The sequence below is a fragment of the Ambystoma mexicanum genome, chromosome 2q (assembly GCF_040938575.1).
Source record: "Ambystoma mexicanum isolate Mex_15411 chromosome 2q, UKY_AmexF1_1, whole genome shotgun sequence".
Taxonomy (NCBI): Eukaryota; Metazoa; Chordata; class Amphibia; order Caudata; family Ambystomatidae; genus Ambystoma; species Ambystoma mexicanum.
The window spans coordinates 1,470,953,401-1,470,968,251 of record NC_090924.1 but is presented as its reverse complement, the minus strand read 5'-3'; positions in this window follow the sequence as shown (position 1 = coordinate 1,470,968,251).

Below are 14,851 nucleotides of genomic sequence, written 5' to 3'. Positions count from 1 at the left end.
GGGTCTATGCTGCAGAATCGTAAGAAAGTGTCGAGACTGGTTGATCCAACTAGTCTACAAGGTAGTGTCGAGACTGGTTGATCCGACTAGTCTACAAGGTCGAAGCAACAGCAAGGGTCTTCTGAGATCAGGTAGTCCAGCAGTGCTTCATTGGGACAGCAGCAAGAATGGTTGCCAAGCCTCTTTAGGATTCGCCCTCAGGTTTTTATCATCTGCACAGATACACAGGATGCTTGCTCCTTTTCTGATCTTACGAATGGCTCCAGGACCCATTTTCTTATTCTAATTGTTTGGAAGGCGGGTCACACCTTTATAGGCCTTCCTGTCACCCAGGTCAAGCCAAGCTCATCTTCCTTGAACCTTCGCAACTGAAGGGGTTATATTTTCAATACAAATGGGACCATTAAAATGTGGATCATGCCACTTTCGAGTGAAATTATTAATTAAAACTAGGTCTCCAACATATAACCTAGGTGCCGGTAGTAATTCAATTGTGTTGGTTGTTGAATTGTCTTCTTCTGTGTTCTGAGATCAACCCGCCCTTGCACTTGAGTTGATCTGAAATGAGAGATATACTAGAGGACATACATGTCAACTAGTTGTGCATTTCATCACCTAAAGTTTTAGCTACACTCTGGGCATCACTTCTACTCCCAGATGGAGATGTAAGTGGTGTTCTCAGACGCCTTCCTGTCACTAGTACATGAGGGGTGAGGTGATGATCTGATCCTGACTGATTCCGAAGGGCATACAAGGCTAGGGGTAGGCAATATAGCCATCCCTTCTTCAAAGTCATTTTAATCTTAGCAATCCTTTCTTTAAGGATGCTGTTGAGTCTCTCATATAACGCGTTCACTTGCAGTGATAAGCAGAAGTAAATGTATGCTTAATATTAAATAGAAGCCCTATCTGTTCGAACAGCTCATTAACAAAAAGTGGTCCATTGTCAGATCTCAGCTGCTCACACACATGGCATCCCGGGAAGACTTTGCACACTAAAAACTTTGCTGCGCAGACCTGCCTCCATCCACATAGAAAAGGGACATACCACCACTAATAGATACCTATATCCATTAAACACCTGCAGTATATCAACATAGTCAATATATAAATGCTGAAATGGACCATTCAGTCAAGGTATTACTCCTCTAATCATTCTCAGTGTATGCCCAGCAGTAACATTTTGACACACAATGCAGTTTACTATATATAGTGCAACCTGTTCCAACAAATTCAGTATTAACTAGTCTTCCGCAATCGTAGCAGCAAGACTCTGGGTCTCATTACGAGTTTGGCGGTAGCCGTGCCCTTAATAAGGGCACGGCAACCGCCAAACTTGCTTCTGGCACCGCCTCCCACTGATTGGGCAATAAGGGGCTGGTAATTGCCCATTCGCAGGAGGGGGTAATGCCAGGCTCCCGATCCCCATTCTGCCCCAGAAGCATGGATGCGCTGGCACTGTTAATAATGGTGCCAACGGCATTACGAGTTAGCTTAATAAGCCTATCCAATAAGGATGCATGCTGCACTGGAGTGCCAAGTGTGTGAAGGTAGCCCCTCCTCTTCCAACGTGCTAACCCTGCATGTACAGTTGATGTCACGTATGTGGAGTCACTGTACACGTCACTTCCTGTCCTTCGTGTTTCTCGAGCGTGACAATGAGCATTACTAATTCTGCCACTTGCGCTGAAAAGTGAGACGGTAGCCTTGCACTTGCCACAACTTCAAATTCTCCATTTAATCTCTGTTTTACTACCGTAGCATCTGAATGCCTTTCCCCATAAGTCTGATCAATTCTCGAAGAGCCATCAATAAAGAGAATTTCCCCTCCTGCTAAAGCATTCTCCTTCACACACAGTATATCATCATAAAATTCAACATAATTAGCACAGTCATGCATGTGATCACCTTTTTCTATTGGCTCAGGTATAAACGTAGCAGTAGTCACTATTTTATATCTTACAATCTTAATTGTTGGGTTTGAAATCATTACCTAATAAGCTGAAGCTCTTTGGGATGTCAATGTGCCCTTGGGCATCTCTAAAATGGCAAACAGAGCAAGCTCGACAAAGAGAGTCATGGAGCAGCCCATGACAATATTTGTAGATTTCTCAATCCTGAACGCGGCAGCAACCAATGATTGTTTGCAAGGGAAATGTCCTCTCATAACTGGGTCTAAAATCCCCCAATAATATGCTGAAGGATTACATCCCAATGTGGTTCTTTGTGTAAGCACGGCTGTAATGACTATCCCATTTGTGTGTGAAAATGAACAAAATTCCTCAGCATAATTGGGGAGTCCCAAACATGGCTGTACAAATTTCTTTTTTCTGCTCCTCCAACGCTTTCTTCTTTCTTCAGTCTATTAATTTATACTTTTTCCACCTGTACTTTCTTTAACGCTTGGAAAAGTGGTCTTGTATACGTACTATAATCAAACAACCAGGTTCTGACATAGTTGCATAATCCAAAGAACTTTTTCATCTGTTTCATTGTGTTTGGTTTGGTTGTTTTCCTAATTGCCTTGGAGGAGTGCCTGGGAGTGGGCCTTGTGGCCAGTACTCTGTTGATCTGCTGTGGATTTGAGTACCTCTACTGTTTGTATTGGAAAGCAGGTGGAGAAACTGTTAAAATCCCCCTACTCACGTGGAGTGTCTGGGACTGGGCCTTGTGGCCAGTACTCTGTTGACCTACTGTGGATTTGAGTACCTCTACTGTTTCTATTGGAAAGGAGGGGGAGAAACTGTTAAAATCCCCCTACACACGTGGAGTGGCGCGGAGCGTCTGGGAGTGTTCCTTGTGGCCGGTACTCTGTTCACCTGCTGTGGATTTGAGTACCTCTACTGTTTCTATTGGAAAGGATGAGTAGAAACTGTTAAAATCCCCCTACTTACGCAGAGTGTCGTGGAGTGTCTGGGACTGTTCCTTGTGTTCGGTGTGTGAGGCGGGGGCGGTGACAATGGGCTCGTTCTTGGCCTCCTCCCCCTCACTATAAGCATTGGTTCATTTGACACATGCAGGACAGCAGTGTTTCCAGTCGGCACCAGCTGGAGCTGGGAGCAGACATGTAAAACATGCCGACTACCAAGAACCCTGCCATAAGCAGCCTGCCTGAACGCATAGTCATGTTCAGCCACCGACATCCCTATCCCGCCCGCTCCTCCTTTGCTTTCTTCTGTGCCTTCTAATCTTCTCGATCCTGATTCTTTATTCCTATCAGCCTGAACCCCCTGTGCTCACCGTTCTTGCGGCGCATGGAAGTGATGCTGCTTCTGCCACACAATTCTCACCGGCGAGAGGAGCTGTGGTGAAATGTGTTGGCGCATGAACAGCACGTCTGCATGGTTTCGAACTCTGTGTGACAGTTGACTCAACCTCTGCCCTGGAATGCAGAGAAGGTGGGGAGCTGGCCGTGTTCTCTAAAAGCGCAGGCGGCACCCCCCCCACATTACCAAGTGCGGCCTGTCACACCGTGATACAGAATGAAGATTGTAATTACAAAAACAACCATAAATATGACTATCAGCATGTAGAGGTTGAAATGTTGAAAAATCTACAACCTACAATCTACTTAACTACCCCTCCCCCTTCCCTCAGGGTACTTGCCTGGCGCATGCTGGAACAGCATACCAAAGCACAAAAATTGTACAATAAAGAGAAAGCATCTGAAAAAGAGCTGATGCGGTACGATTACCATAAATCCTTGCATTCTTGACAACCCTGCAAAGAAGCTGAGTTGCGGCCTGCGACATATTCAATTACCCTTGTCAGCAATGAAACAACAGCCTTTCATAACAATATAAGTCAGAGCTTAGACGAAGAAGTCTTCCTCGCAGCCAGTAATTCAATTTTTGCAGGCTGTGACCCATTGAATGTGTGCCTGCAACAACAACGTGATACCCACAAAGAAAGGTGAAATTTGCTGTTCTTAGCTGACTAGTTAATAGAAGATCTAAAGAAAATAAGTGCAAAGATGACTGTGTCGCGCCGCTGCACAAAAAAACAGCGGACATTGATCATACAGCAGGCCCTTTATCTGTGTCCAAAGAAATGGAAAATTCCAGAAGCAACAAACATACAGAAGCGGGCGCTGTGGTGCAAAGTGTGCTTCTGAATTTTCATTGTCCAAATAAATGCAGAAGGATTGCGTCAAGTACTGTCCAAGCTTTGTAGCATGCTCGCAGAACACAAAAGAACAAATTAACTCCACATTAAAAAAGTGCAATGCGACATATCTAAAAATGAAGAAGAACAGAAATGGTGGGAGTACAGCTAGAAGGTGTCTTACATCTGACTCACTGAGACAAGTGAAGATAGTTCCAAGGATTCTGATTTATCTATGGTCGAAAGAGAATTTCCGAAAGTGAGAAGGCAAAACAATACGTCAAAGCAAAATTCCCTACGAAGTTCGGTTGACCCCCGGACAGAATGTTTTGAACTAGTGGAACAAGTGATCAACCAGCTCAGACCGAATATAATATCAGCATTAACAATAACTGTTGCTCCTTTGATAAAGCTTTATGAACACCTGAATGAGAGCCTCAAAGATCAAAACACCTTGACGGCTTTGGTCAACTCAAAATTAATAAATATGGAGCTCTGATTACAGGAGGCGAAAATTCATGCATTGAATAATCAGAAGAACAATGAAGCGTTTGTTGCTCAAGTGAAGGACCAACTAAAACATAATGCTGAAGACAAACGACTGTTAGCAGAAGTGGTAAGACAGGCACTTATAATTCTAAAAAATCAGCAACTGCTCAATGAAGGAAATCAGCAACATCATGATGTGGAACGTGTTGCTATAATTGACAGATCAAGAATTGAGAGCCCGGCCAATAATGAACCTGCTAAGAAAGGTGTGACGTTTACCAGCCCTGTAGATTTCAATACAGGTGAGCAATCAATGCGCTCTGAAAATGTAATCCAGCTGCCAATACAGACCATTGTTGACTTATCGAATTCTGGAGAGAGTGTTAGCAGAAATCAGTTGGGTTCTTCGCTCATCGAACCATCATCCATCAATAAGACTCAATTAACAAGCAATAATGAGGAGGACGTTGATTTTGTTTGTGCATCAACTTCAGCAAATGCAGAAGGAGTCATAGGAACCCTGACTCACCCTTCAGAAATCAACCCAGTGACAACACTTGATAAAAATTACACGTTTGCCGTTTTTGATAAAACCAAAAGAGAAATAATGATCAAGAGTGGCGGAAAATACCAATTGCCCTCTAAACAAACAAAGAAAACAGAAAACATGCCTAATAAGAAAAAAGTTAATTCTAAAAATTCCTGTAAATTCGTACAGAACATCAAAGCGTTAAATGTAATGATCCAAACAGCTACGATCAATCCCCAGGTGGTAAGTCCCCAGGTGGCTGTTATATCCGTCCTACGTCCCGCAGCGCGGTGACGTAGGGCAAGTTAATAAAAGCCCCGCCCCCTGAGTGTGAGGCAGTTCCGGGCGAAGCTGAGCCAGCGTGTGTGTGTGTCTTTTCTTGATCTCCCCTGCCCAGGCCGCGCTCCAGGCCATGCGGCCTCTTGGACCGGAGCCAGCCCCTCGTGCTGGGCCTCCGGCAAAACGCACGACATAACAATGGCGACGAGGAAGTGAGCGAGCATCCACGCGCTCCAACGCGAGTTCGCACAAACATGGTCGCTCCGTGTAAATTTTTGGACACCCGGTGGGGGCCCCACGACCACGTGACCCCCACCTCCAAAAAAAAAAAAAAAAAAAAATGTTTTTTCTCGTTTCATTCCCTCTTTCCACACCTCATCCTCAGAGGGTAAAAAAAAAAAAGAAAAAAAAAGTTTTTTTTTCACGTGTCGTCCCGGGCACCACCAGCACGTCGTCTCCTGCACCAATCCATCGGAGCACATGTGCCGGTAGGACGCTGCATCACCACAGGGCACGCACGAACCCGAAGGGCAGACACTCGGCGACCGAGCGCACGCAACACCATGGCGACTGGGCTATCTACCCCTGGACCTTCCACACCGTCCAGAATGGCGGCAAACCTATCCATGGCGTCACCACCGCCTCGCACGCAAGGAAGTTCGTCGACTTTGATCCAACCATTCGACCCATTCACTGACCCATCGTCCAGTAGGGCCCAGATGGCAGCTATGGCTACAGAAGTTCGAGATGGCCATGGAATGTAAGGACGTCACGTCATCCAGAAAAATGAAGGCTCATCTACTCCTCAGTGTGGGCGACGAGGTGCTGTGCATCTTTAACTCCCTGGATGTGGACGACGGCCAAGATGCATACCAGAGTGCGAAGGACGCTCTAACTGCACATTTTCTCCCGCAACTAAATCCGGACTATGAAACCTTTATCTTCTGCACGACCATCCAGGCCACCGACGAGACTCTCGATGCCTACCACACGAGGCTGAGGAAGCTGGCCATGTCGTGTGAGTTTACGAACACTGAAAGGGAGATTAGGAGGCAAATCATAAATGGAATTCACTCGGAGAAGCTGAGGCGTCTCGTGCTCAGTGAAAAGGGCATCCCTCTACAGCGCATCCTGGAACTGGGCCGACAGCGGGAGCTTGCCCACTCCAGGGCCGCCAACATGGAAGTGACCCTACAAAAACTCCAGCCGTCACTGTCCACAGCGATGGTGGCTCAAATCTCGGACAGACAATCAACGAGGAGCGAATATGGCAGCGGTTACACCCAGAACAGGTGGCAGCCTCGAGCACCAGGACCAACTGAATGTGGATGGTGTGGTGGCCAAAGGCACGGAAGGCAAAACTGCCCGCCGCAAGGCACCATGTGCGGAGCATGTGGCCGGAAGGATCACTACGCGAAAGTGTGCAGATCCGTGAAAACGCCACTGCAGCCCCCGCAAGGATCCCAGGAGAAAGGGGCATCGAAGAAAAAGAAACAAGCCAGCGCGAGGAGGGTAGCGGTAGTCAACTCCTCGATGGAAGAAGAAGGAGATGATCTCTCAGCCCTACGACAAACAGCAGGCACGGAGAATGAAGGAAAGGGCCGAAAGGTGTACTTAGTATCGACACTAAACCAAGGGCCAGCACAGTCGAAAAGAACCGCCAGGCGACGAAAATGCATGGTCAACATACAAGGCCAGGACATACAAATGACCATCGACACGGGGGCTTCAGTAAACGTCATGCCAACCACCGTTTTCCGAACCCTCGCTCCACGACCCGAGCTAACATCCACAGACACTCGACTATTTGCCTACGGCAGTCGGAAACCTCTACCAGTCATCGGGAGGTTCCGCACCACGCTTGAGCATGGCGAACAGAAGTTGTGGTCGAAGATCTATGTCGTCAAGGTGGGAATTGAAAGCCTGTTGAGCGGAGATGCGGCTGAAGACCTGGGCGTGGTAAAATTTATATGCCACGTTGACGACACATCTGAGGTCGAGAACTTTCTCAGGCAACACCCCATGCTACAGAGGGGGATACGCTGTCTCAAAGGAAAGACCATCAAACTACATATTGATCAGTCAGTGCAACCACGCGCAGTAAGACACCGACGGACACCTTTCCACATGAGGGAACAAGTCGAGAAGGAGTTAAGGTCACTCGAAGCCGCTGGTATTATTGAGGAAGTCACGGGACCAACACCGTGGGTTTCCCCAATGGTGGTCACCCGGAAGCCCAAACAGCCAGGGAAAGTTCGGATCTGCGTTGACATGCGCCTGCCCAATGCAGCCATAAAGAGAGAGCGACACATAACGCCGACAATCGATGAAATCATCACTGACCTCACGGGATCGTGTGTGTTCTCGAAGGTAGACCTAAAGGCGGGGTACCACCAGCTGAAGCCACACAGAGAATCGCGCTACATCACCACGTTCTCAACCCACTTGGGCCTGAGGAGGTACAAGCGCCTGAGTTTCGGCATATCGTCGGCCGCGGAGGTTTTTCAACAAACCATCCAGGAGGTCATCAGAGGCATACCAGGGGTACTGAACGTGAGCGATGACATCCTGATACATGCACCGGACATCAAGGAACACATCGTGAGACTGAAGGCACTACTGGGCAGGTTGGAAAGCGCCGGACTCACAATCCATCGAGAGAAGTGTGAATTCCTAAAACCAGAAATAACGTTTTTTGGATACCGGTTCGACCGCACCGGCATATCGCCTGATCCCCAGAAAGTGGCGGACATACAAGCTGCCAGCCCCCCCACGACTCCCACCGAGGTGCGCAGTTTCCTGGGTATGGCCACTTACTGTGGCAGATTCATTCGGAACTTAGCAACACTATCCGAACCACTGCGGGAGCTAACAAAGGCCAGCACCAAGTGAGACTGGGGACCCGAATGCCAGGAGGCATTTGAGAGCATAAAAGACTCCCTGTCAACGGATACCAAGATGGCCTACTATGACACGGACCTCCCGACAGAACTATTTGTGGATGCCAGCCCAGTCGGACTCGGAGCAATCTTGATGCAGGTCACGAAAGAGGGTACAAAAAGGTCGATTGCTTATGCATCCAGGGCGCTCACAGCAACGGAACAAAGGTACTCCCACATAGAAAAGGAGGCAATTGCCGTTCTATGGGGATGTCGACACTTCCACATGTACCTATATGGGCGCAAGTTCACGGCGATCACCGACCACAAGCCCCTGCTACCAATCTTCATTGGGTCATCGGCACACCCACCAGCCAGAATCACCAAGTGGCTGCTACACCTCCAGCAATATGATTTCGAACTTGTCTACCAACCGGGCAGCGGCAACCCCGCGGACTTCCTGTCGAGACACCCACGACCAGCCACCCAGCAGGAAGTGTTAGTCGCCGAAGAAACGGAGGAGCACATCTGTCAAGTGGTCCACACCATGAGGCCCAAAGCGATAAACATCGAGGACATTACAACAGAAACCCAGAATGACCCATGTTGCGATCTGGTAAAAGATGCCATCCTGTCAGGCAACTGGAAAGACCTCATGTCGCATACACGCAACAGAACCGAGGGGGCCAAGGCGTTCCTAGCAGGCATGTTCACGGTTCGACAAGACCTCTCGATCACTGAGGGAGGGCTCCTGCTAAGGGGTGACCGCATCATCATACCCCCAAGGCTGCAAGACAGGATAGTTGCCCTAGCGCATGAAGGACACCAAGGGCTTGCGAGGACAAAGGCACGGATCCGACACAGGGTTTGGTTCCCTCACATTGACGATCGAGTGGAGGACTTAGTGAACACATGTCTACCCTGCCAAATAACGAGTGGACCCCCAGACCCAGAACCGATCCTATCAGCCGAGCGTGGCCGGGCACGATGGGAAGCGATCAGCATTGACTTTTGCAAAATCAGAGAGGGTCTACACCTACTGGTGGCAATCGATGACCACTCACGATATCCAGAGGTCGAGATACTGGAGTCCACCGCCGCGGAGGTGGTCATCCCGGTGATAGAAAAGATGTTTGCCACCCATGGGCTGCCCACGACCATTAAGAGTGACAATGGACCCCCATTCACAGGGGAGGAATTCAAGTCATACCTACAGGAACTGGGCATCAAATACCACCATATCATGCCAAGGTGGCCGCAAGCTAATGGGGACGTCGAGTGTTTCATGAGAACTATCAAGAAGGTACTCCGAGTATCAAAGGCAAACGCCAGCCCGTGGAGGATCGACCTGTTCGGGTTCCTAAGGAACTATCGGGTCACCCCCCACAGCACCATGGGCATACCACCTGCTGACCTTATGTTCGGAACTGTCATCAACTCGTCGATTCCCCATCATCCAAGCAGAACCCCTGACGACATCGACCATGCACGTGTGGAAACGAGGAGAACACGTGCCAATGCTCACATGAGCGCCAAGAGAAGAGCAAGGCCCTCCAACCACAGAGTGGGCGACCAAGTCATCATGTTGCGAAATCCCACAAAATCCAAGATGGACACCAGGTATGACGAACTGCCATGGACTATCAGAAACCGGCGTGGGACCATGATAACGGTCACACGGGGAGGTCGGGAAGTAACAAGGAACGCTTCCTGGTTCAAGCCCGTGCCCCAGCAACTCTGGACGGATGGCGAAGGACATCACGACGACAACGAGCAACAAAGCAGCGACGTGCCGGCGCAAGACCCCCAGGAAGAATCTGCGGGGGATTGCAGCTGGCAATCACCGAGACTACCCAGCAGTGAGGACACATGTAACGAAGGTGAGCAGACTGACGAGCCGAGCGGGGACAGCCCCCAAGCGAAGCGGTACAGCCTGAGAAAGACCACGAGACCGCCTGCGAGGCTGAATGACTATGTATGCTAATTTCCCCAGCAGTGGCAGAGGTTTTATAGTTCAGCATGCGGCTTATGTTTATGTTGTTTAGGTCATGTTGAAATAAAGGAGGAATGTTATATCCACCCTACGTCCCGCAGCGCGGTGACGTAGGGCAAGTTAATAAAAGCCCCGCCCCCTGAGTGGGAGCCAGTTCCGGGCGAAGCTGAGCCAGCGTGTGTGTGTGTCTTTTCTTGATCTCCCCTGCCCAGGCCACGCTCCAGGCCATGCGGCCTCTTGGACCGGAGCCAGCCCCTCTTGCTGGGCCTCCGGCAAAACGCACGACATAACAGTGGCTAAGATTCCAGTGGATATAGAAGAACCTGGGAATCCACAGCAAAATGGAAAAAAAAACACTGCACATCCCTGAAAATGATGATGATGACGACGATCAAATGATAGAAGACTTAGCAAATCTGTCTACATACGAGTCCAACAGCGTTTATTTAATGCATGATGAAGAAGAATATGCCGAGGAAAACCTGATGTTGGATTGGCATAGTAACAGCAACCCTGCGATGACACAAACTGTAAAATGGATCCAAACATGAACGTGCGCAATGGTGGTCACCCCTGAAAAAGAAAATAAACCAAATCCAAGAACAGGAAAGAGTACCAACAATAAAAAAAATGCTTGACGCTTGACGAAAGATGGATGCCGGCTAGACCAAAAACGTCTGAAACTCTAGACCAATTGCAGGCCAAACTACTTGATTCAAAACTTGGAAGTAGATCGTCGAAAAGTGACGAAGCAGTGTGCATCAAATGTCCTTTTAGTAAAAAAGGCAAAGATGTGACAAGAAAAGATGAAATCAAAAAAGACTGGAGAGAGGATAAGATATTGCCCTTAAATAGAGCAAACCATGTAACCTCAAATGTCAGTCTTTTGCTAGAAAGGATTCTAGTTTCAGTGAGCTTACAGATAACCATGCGCCGTGAAATAAAGAGATGAGGAAAACTTGTTTCAGTGGAAAAAATAAATGTTCCTTGTATTTGAAATTAAAGCTTTTGTGGATGACATGTGTTTCAGCAAACCATGCCCTTTTCAAATCCAGGCTAGATTGATGTGATAGAAAAAACATGAAGGAAATGAAAAATAAGTTTACTTTCAAAAACATGTAAAAGTTCCAAGGTAAGTACAATGCGAGCACACAATCAATTAATTACAAAAACTTCCATAAAGCAAAAAGTGTGATACCCACATTTGTGTCTATGTGGAAAGAAGAAAAAAAAAGAGAGAGATGATGAGGAGACAGGAGTCCCAGAATCCAAATATATTTTTTGTCTAAAAGCAGAAAAGTCAGTAGGGGAGGAATCATGGAGTGAAGTCCTTAAGTTTTAAACCAAATGGTAGATGTCAAATGGTATGCTTGGCACAAAGTAGAAATAGGTCTAGTGATACTAAACAGAAAAAGTCAATTTTCTTACCCTAATTCTGTTTCAAAATGATGACAGCATAATGCAATGGCGTGCAGTAGGTCATGGGATCAATCCCGCCTGTTTAGAGTTGGTAGAAAAAGATAATGTATGTATGAGTCTGTTTAAAGTTGTTATAACCTGCATTTGATTTAAGTCAGTTTTGGAATAGATGTCTAGGTATAAGGGCATGGTTTGCCGAAACACGTGTCATCCACAAAGGCTTTCATTTCAAATAAAAGGAACATTTATTTTTTCCACTGAAACAAGTTTTCCTCATCTCTTTATTTCACGGCGCATGGTTATCTGTAAGCTCCCTCAAACTAGAATAATTTTCAACAAACAGAGTAGAGGGGCTCAAAGTCTCCGTGGCAGCTTACTCCATACGACACAGTACTCAATTACATATGTAAATCTACAATCGTAAACTTCAAGAACTCTTTCCATTCACTCAACATTCGGTCGCGAGGTACCCTTTGGAAGGTGTCATTTCAAAATGTCCCTCATATTGTTATGCATCCTTTTGCTAGAATGGAACTTCCAGGCCGAGGATGGACTTATTTTAAATAGGTACAATGTCCTGGAACTTTTGAATCACCTTCCACAACTTCGATCCATAACAACGAATGACATAAAAACAGTGGAATTTATACAAAACACAATAACAGATTGAGTACTACTGCACATCTACTCAAGAGCAATAAGAGACATCATAGTAGAAAACATTCCTGGCCTCCATGCCTTGGGATTCGGGATAACTGAACCATGGGGAGATTCCACAGATGCGAAAATGAAGAGGCTACCAAATCAACAACCCAAAAGAACAGATGAGATTAACCTGCAAACGAGAACAATTGCAAAACAAAAAACCCAATCTAAAGCAGTGAGTAACTGTGTAGAAGAAGATTGTGACCTGGACCTACGTGAAGACCTTAGAACAGAATAAAAAAAAAGATAAAAATTACGTTTGCCTGTAAAGATAAGAACGATGGACTCCCAAGCAGTGTTGATAATAGACCAAACAAAGATGATAATGGAAAAAGTTGTAGCTGGGTGTCTAGTTCATTAAACTCGCAATGCAAGAAATAATGTCAACCCAGTAACGCAACGCAGGCCTTGCTGATGGGTACTTGGAACACAAGAGGCTTTACCCATCTGTTTAACAATAGTCTTGTAGGTACAGAAACCTTACATATTATCTGCCTCCAAGAAACTTAGCTCTTGACACAACTAGCAGGGGAAGGCTATGAAATAGCCTCAAACCCTGCTATTAAGTAGGCTAAGGGAAGACTGATGATTGGTTTACTGACCATGGTAAAATTAAAACAGGGGTTGCCTATAATAAATGCAGTAAACCTAACAACATACATGCACCATGTGATGATTGAAATTAAGAAGAAAAAGCTTGACGATAATGTTAAACTGCATGTAAACAAGCTATATTGACAGCACAAGTCTTCAGACAAGTGGATATACTTGGACTCAATAGGAGATCTAATAGAATCTATATTGACTACCGAGAAGAACGCCAACATCATACTTTGCGGTGACCTTAACATGGAATGTTTAAAATTACATAATGCTATGATCTTGTCCGGCACAAAACCGCATATAATGAAAAATCATCTAATAGCTACATGGGAAGAAGAGATGGAAGTCCGAGGAATGTCAATGCTGAATGCAAATCTTAAAGGGGATATTCCTCCAAAACCAACTTGGCAAAATGATAAATCTAAATATATTTTAGATTATTTCTATGCTTCGGAAAACCTTTTTGGAAAGATTAAAGAGCTAAACGTAATCAATATGTCACATAGTGATCATGATCTGGTCAAAATTAATTTACAAGATCTGAATTTGGGCAAAGAGCAGACATGGAATTTCGACATTTCCATAACCCCGAAGAGAGACAGATCATGACAATGGCAAAGTTGCTGTCTGGTGAAAGAACAAAAGAAACCATGGACCTGATAGAATATCCAGCACTATTATACGCCTACACAGAAATAACGAAAGAAGGCAAGTCAAATGATTTTAAGAAGAAACACGTCTATGACAGAAAAATAGTTGAAACAAAAACGTGAACTACAAAAATCTATCAGGGCCTTGCAGAAAGATCTGGCCAAAGACTACTTGAAACAAAAAAGTAAGGTACAAACAACCTATAAAAACTGGCTGCGCTCCCACAAAAGCATTATGGCTCAGAATGAAGCTGAAAAAATGCTAAAGATTCTGTCATCAAAAAATGCTTGTTCATTCTGGGAAGTGATTAACAATCTTGAAGCTCCACAGGCGATCAAAAACAACATGGTGACAGAAAAGCAATGGTTAGAACATTTTGAAAATCTTTTCATGAAAAGCACTGATAGTGAATATCATGAACAAAAAGCAGCCACAACTTGGGACACTACTATTGCTAAAATAGACATTTTCTAAAACATCTAAAGGTTGAGTTCATCAAGATCCCCAGGGCCTGATGGCCTCACAAATCAGATATTGAAATTGCATCTGACGCGTGGGCTGAATGTTGTTACACTCTGTTCAAAAACATCATCGGAGAAAAACGGATTCCGGACTCTTGCAAAAGTGCAATAATCATGCCTGTATTTAAAAAAGGATTAAGAACGGACCCTAAAAATTACAGGCCGATTAAACTTTTAGATGTTGTGGGAAAAATGTTTGCTACCCAACTGTTATTACAACTAACAGAGTGGATAAAATTGGCAGGAGTTGCTGATGATCGCCGAACTGGTTTTGTGAACGGTGTCGAGTGTGGGCTAAACTTATTGTTAATCAACTTATTGAAAATGGAGGCTATATGGAAAAAAAAAACAAAATATAGTTAGCCTTCATAGATTTAGCTCACGCGTTTGACAGAATCGATCGTGAGCTTCTATGGAGAAAACCTAACAAATCGGGAAGTCCAGGCAGTTTGCTTGCTGCAATTAAAGAACTCTATTCGGACACCACTATAAGAGTTAGACTGAACCTGAATGGAACTCTTTCATCGGTTATTACAACATCTAGAGGAGTGAAACAGGGGTGCCCCCTTGGAGTGACTCTATTTAGTGTGTTTTATCTCGGACATAGGAAGAGTGCTAGAGACAACAAGACCCTTAGCTTCAAAGATTAATGGAAATAGACTGGAATACATATATGTCG